Source organism: Aplidium turbinatum, chromosome 6 (genome assembly GCF_918807975.1).
Source record: "Aplidium turbinatum chromosome 6, kaAplTurb1.1, whole genome shotgun sequence".
NCBI lineage: Eukaryota > Metazoa > Chordata > Ascidiacea > Aplousobranchia > Polyclinidae > Aplidium > Aplidium turbinatum.
Genome location: NC_137477.1, coordinates 19155850 through 19161860, shown reverse-complemented (window position 1 = coordinate 19161860; position 6011 = coordinate 19155850).

Sequence of the window (6011 nt, the reverse complement as noted above, 5' to 3'; positions counted from 1 at the left end):
GCAGTTATCGTAATAATAATAGGATGGCGAAAGAAAACTGGACATAGCCTAATAAAGAAACCCATCCTCAGGCAAAAGCCTGTTTTCGAAGTGGCTCAGGAGAGCATGATGTTGAGCTCTTTGTATGGTCAGACTGCACATCACACAGTAGCCTACGACGATTGAGGTTTGAGATCCAGTTTAAGTTATCGCTTCTTGTCCTGGTGAGTGATGGAATGGATGAGCTGGTAGTGGGAGATAAGATAATAATGCCTTGATGGCAGTGGCGTAGCCAGGAGTTTTGAAAGTTTTTTTTTTGACGGCCGGCGAGCGAAGCCCGACAGTGTGTTCGCCTAATAATAAGATGACACCCAGCGGTGGGAGGTCCTTCCCAGAAAATTTTGAAAAATTACTTTGAATTTGGTGCATTTTGAGATCATTTTCAACAAAAATGTGGGTATGAATATTCCAGTGAAATGGTGCTGTCCAGTGGCATAGCAAAAGGATAAGATCATGTTTTCTTCGGCGTTTTTCTGAAGTAAAGCTAATAAGTCTCTATGTTGTCTTATTGCCAGAGTTGTACGCGTCAATGAAATAAATTGACGGCGTCAGCCAGGGGCGCTGGAAGCGGGTGGGGGGGGGGCGGATGCCCCTCTGCCCTCAATTTTTCTGTGGATGGGGGCAGGGGGGCAATGGTGCCCTTTTAAGGTCATGTAAGCTACTGCACATTTTGCAATACGATATAACAATTTCAGCTATTAGCTTTTAGCCTAATTATAAATCTTTCATTTCTGCCTCAAAATAATATTCACGACACAAAATTCTGTATCACAGTAGGTAGGGGAGACCGGGGCAAGTTGAGCAGGTTTTTTTTTAAATGTAATTTTTTTTATTTTACTAACTTTTTCGAATACTCAAGTATTGCATTTCAAAAACATGCTAATAAGCCATGTTTTAAGACAAAAGCTGGTTGGTTTTATTTATTATTTTGCACTGTATAAGGCTATATTCAAGTTTAAGTAACGATTGCGCAACTTGCCCCGGATTATTTTTCCGAGGCAAGTTGTGCAACACCATGGTGGGAAATCTGTGTAGCACCATGGGCAGGGCCTCCAAGAGCCCTGCCGGGCCCCGGTGCAGATGTTGCTGCCGGGCCCCCCAGCGCGACATGTCGCGTGATATCTCACTAATTAGGCTACAAGCAAAATTTGCGGTGCGCGTTCTTACAAAGGATAAATTAGGTTAAAGTATTAACACTCCATTATTTCACAAACAATGCACTATTGTAAATATGACTTTAAATTCACAGATACACACTAGTTATACGCAAAGATAAAATGCTGTAAAATGCTAAAACACTACATAGTGTAAATATATCCTCAATAGCGTTGTCAGATATGGAATTCTGCACTAATTTGAGGAAAAGTTTATAGCTGTTGAAAACAAAAACTTGTATTTTGGATATTTTTTTAGTCCTGGGCAAAGATCAAAACCCTAACCTTTCCTATCTAACTCTAACCCTTCCTACTCTGGCAACACTTGATTGTAACCATGGCAACAAGTGGGTAAAATCAGCCATTTCGAAGATAAAATTGCAATACTATCCGACATTGCATATGTGTGCTTACAGCTTTACATTAACATACTTTACCATTTCTGACCTTGAAATCTGCAGAGACCAGGGCAGCAAACTTAGAATGAATGCATTGCTATTGTTCATGACATTAAAGGGACACTAAGTTAAAGGAAAAACCTGACTTGGCAATTTTCCACGTTCTTTGTGTTTAACTTGCTACCATAAAACAATTTTCAATAAAATTTTGCCCCATTGCGGTCTGACCATCATTGCGCGCGTGCTTTTGTCAGAGCTTTCAAAGCGGGAATGGGCGTGAGCAGCGAAGCGTGCGACTGTACAGTCTACGTCACAAAAGACAAGCAATCAGCTGATCACGCAACAGTTGTTACTACCGGCGATTTAACTGTAGGCTATGTATGTATGTACATCAAAACATCAGATTTCAACGTCAAAACATCAAACAGTTTGCTCAAAACCTCAGATCTGATGTTAAAATATCAGATGTTGTAACGTGGCTTTTGTTATTGCTGTCTTTTTTGACGTATTCTCGAGCTGTGTTTGCACTTTTTGGTCATTTTGAAAAAAAATGAAAATAAATGAAACATTGGACTTTGGGCCTTGCCAGCGCCATTAAAAGCAAATTTTTTTCGGTAATTTTTTTTGAAATGTATTCTTGAATGTTCAGTTTACACATTTTAATGCTTAATTCCCGTTTGAAAATTTCATTTAATATGCCTTTGAGAAATACCAACTTCAACATAAGAAATACCAACTTCATATAAGAAATACCAACTTCAAAATATTAAAAAAGTTTTATGCAAAATTGACCTTAACACACAAATTTAAACATTTTATTTGCCCCCTGAACGCAAAAAAATGAAAATATTGTTGTTCTAAAAAAGGGCATACCCATGAGGGGGCCCATTCAAAATACAAAACTAATATTTATATAAAAAACAATATTTTATGCAAAATCGACCTGAGCACGCAAATTTAAACATTTTGTCGGCCCCCCCTAAACTCAAAAAATTGAATATTCTGTAATTTTAAAAAAGGGCATAGCCTAGGCTACCCATAAGGGGGCCCCATTTGACATACGGAACTAATATAAAAACAATATTTTATGCAAAATCGTTGAAATTAATCTTTTTATGGCGTGAATTTTGTCGGGCCCCCTTGAACTCACCGGGCCCCGGTGCAATGCACCGGTTGTCTCCACTCTTGTGGGTCCTGACCATGGGGTAAGTTGAGCAACACTAGTGCCAGGGGCAAGTTGAGCAACATATTACGATCATATTAGAGTTGCACAACTTGCCCCGTCATCAATTGCACAACTTGCCCCGTTCACACTTTTTTTAAAGAACAAAAAATTTCAAGAAAACTAACAAATGTACAAAAAAATTTTACCTGTGAAAATACAACTACCTCACATGTCTACTGACCCCTACTGCTAAAGTTTGACTAGTTCTATTGTGCATCCAAAAAATCAAAATTTCGTTTGCATCCGAATTTAGATCCTAAAACCTAAACACCTTATATCGTTGATCAAGTCTAACCTGCCCAAAAAAACTGATAACTGCAATTCACGTGCTTCAAAGGCATTATAGGTAAAATATAATAATGGCGTTAAAGATTCATTACGCTCTTTATTTCCTTTCAAACGGGGACTTGCACAACTTGCCCCGTTGCACAAATTGCCCCGGTCTCCCCTAATTAGCCTACATCATCATAACATAGCATAGGCCTAGGCTACTGTGCCGTGCCATTGTTCTTTGTAGCCTATACCGGGCACTGGCATCATTACTCGATGATGAGCTGATGGAAGAGCATTATTGCTATATCTTATCTTAAAACTTAAAAAAATGGCCTTTCAGCAACAGAGAGAGAGAGAGAAGTTCTTTTATTTATCAACATCTTATCAACAAAAGTGCCCTTTTTTCATAATCTTGCCCCCCCAGTCAAAAACCGTTCCGGCGCCCCTGGCGTCAGCGTGAGCGCGAATTGCCCAAAAACTTTACGGTGTAAAGTAGGCTACTGCGTCAGCTCTTACAGAAATTGACGGCGTCAGCGCGAATTTCTAGCGCTATTTTAGTCAGGGTCTCACAAAACGGCAGTAGGCTAGGCTATTTCATCCAAGTTTAGGCACAATAACTATAAATAAAGTAAACAACATTATGTTTTGAGATTGTATTGTAATTAGCTGCTTAGCCTATTAATTATTTCCTTGTAGAAATACAAGCATTTCAAAACGTTTGTCTGACAATCTGCTGCGTTTTGGACGCATAATGTCCTTTCCAAGTGAAAACATGCGTTCCACAGCAGCGCTGGATGGTAGGCTACGGGTGTGTTGTATTTCAAAAACAAGTCTTGAAACGTTTACTCTGAAAGATATCACTGTTCCAAGCGTGCTGTGATGGTTTAGCATATATAAATCTTTTAACGAGGTCCACTGCACCAACATCGCTCTTTTCAGGGGCATAGAGCTCTTCAAATAAATTAAGTAGCCTATCTTCAACCTCCGCGATGACATTCATTGATGTTTCGCTTTCTCTCTCTGATCCTTCGTTCTCGATACTGCTCACGATATGAGTGATCACCATTGGGCGAACTTCTTCCGCTTGTATTCTAGGTAGCCACTCCAACCAACGCGAAAGCCGGTAATTCGGATGAGTCGCGTTGGCCAGAATACATCATGAAACTGTCATTGTGAAACGAGATTTTCCACGAAAACAAAAAATAACGCATAGCGCGTGACGCTGAAAATGGGCAAAATAGTTGACGGCGTTATCATATCCGTCAACTAAAAAACTGCTTATTGCTAATTCTTGGCTGAGATATTTGGTATTGGCAAAACGCGTTCTTTGCAGTTTCGTTTGAAATTAGGCAAACTTTGTTTTAGAGATATAAAGAGACCGAAAGCACCATTCTCAATATCGTGACGTCACACGCGTGCCAAAGGGGAGGTTGAAACCCCCAACCCCCCCTTGGCTATACGCCACTGCTTGATGGTGTTGATGAAGCTCTCATCCCCTTGTGTGACGGTGTCGCGTTGTGAGGAAAAAATAATGTGTTTTGCAAAACCAAGAAAATAAATTAAAGCCGGATGAAACACTAATATTTTAGAAAGAGAAGAATAGGTTTTGGTTTGGTTTTGAATCTTTATCCTCGGACTGACAAAGCCTTGATTGATATTCATGGTAGTTTCGCATACTTGTAGATCGAGCCTCTTTTGACGCAGGGCCGGTTACCGAGATTGGCAGAGTGAATATTTCCGATTGTTGAAGTGTTGTTGCCAGGGAATTATTCCATCCATTAGATGCCGCTGAATGGAGAGCAGCCCTGAATTGCCTTGCTCAAGCGCGCCGCACACCCCGAGAGTCGAACTTGCGCCGCGTGATCTTGAGCCGAGCGCGTAGGCTAACCACTGAGCTAATGAGGCAGAATAAGCAGTAAGGTAAAAGCCAGACTCACGTTCTATTTTTTTTTTCTTTAACTTCATGTTATAAATCGAGGAGTGGGAGTCGTATATTTTTCGCCTGACTTCACAGCCTTGAAATAAACTGAAGTTAAGATTGGCAACCCCATTTTGCAAATCAGTTCATTTTTACATTGATTCATTGTCTGCAGACGTTAAAGTTTTATCAAAAGTAAGTTTTTCATAATGCTGAGCCTAGCAGAGGGTGGAACATGTATTCGCTAATGGCGGTGTGTTTCGAGAGAGAGAGAGAGAAATTTTATTTCGTCTGTTGCGGGAATGGTACAAAGTACAATTATAAACAATACGAATAGAGCCGTAACTATCTAGATTCCAAACAGACAGTCCGTAGGCCCACCTCCTAACTACCCATTGTCGCTTTTTTTCGGGCATTCTCAATCTCAGGGTTACCAGTTTAATTTTGACCAGTTTTAGGAATTACTGTTTGGGTTACCATTGGGGTGAGGATTAAGATTATGGTCCGACAACCATTTAAAATGTCTGCCAATTTCGAAAAAGCTTGTATTACTGTTGCTGTAATGCTTGACAATGCCCGGTAATTTTCAAGGGTTGCCAGATTCACGCGTTTCGCCCGCCGACTGGGCTATTGTGGCTTCTCAGTTGCGTAAAATTATTGGCAGTTGCAGGTTTTGATAATTTTGATTCCTTTGATTTCCTATTATTTTAAATTGACCATAATAGATTATATACTATTTTTAGTGCAAAAGATCTTGCAACACTGACAATGCCTGTCCTGACATGAGTATTAGAGCATGATTAGAGGTACGGTACCATCAACCAGTGCAACCACAGGCAAGGTTGGAAATCGCTAATGTAGAATAAAACCGATATGGCCACAGATTGTTTTCCAGTTGTTGATGTGTTTTGTTGTCCATTGTACGCAGAAAAATTTTGGAAGAATGTTATATCACTATGAAAATTTGTAACAGTAGATAATAATTAGTGAGCTCTTAAACTGAG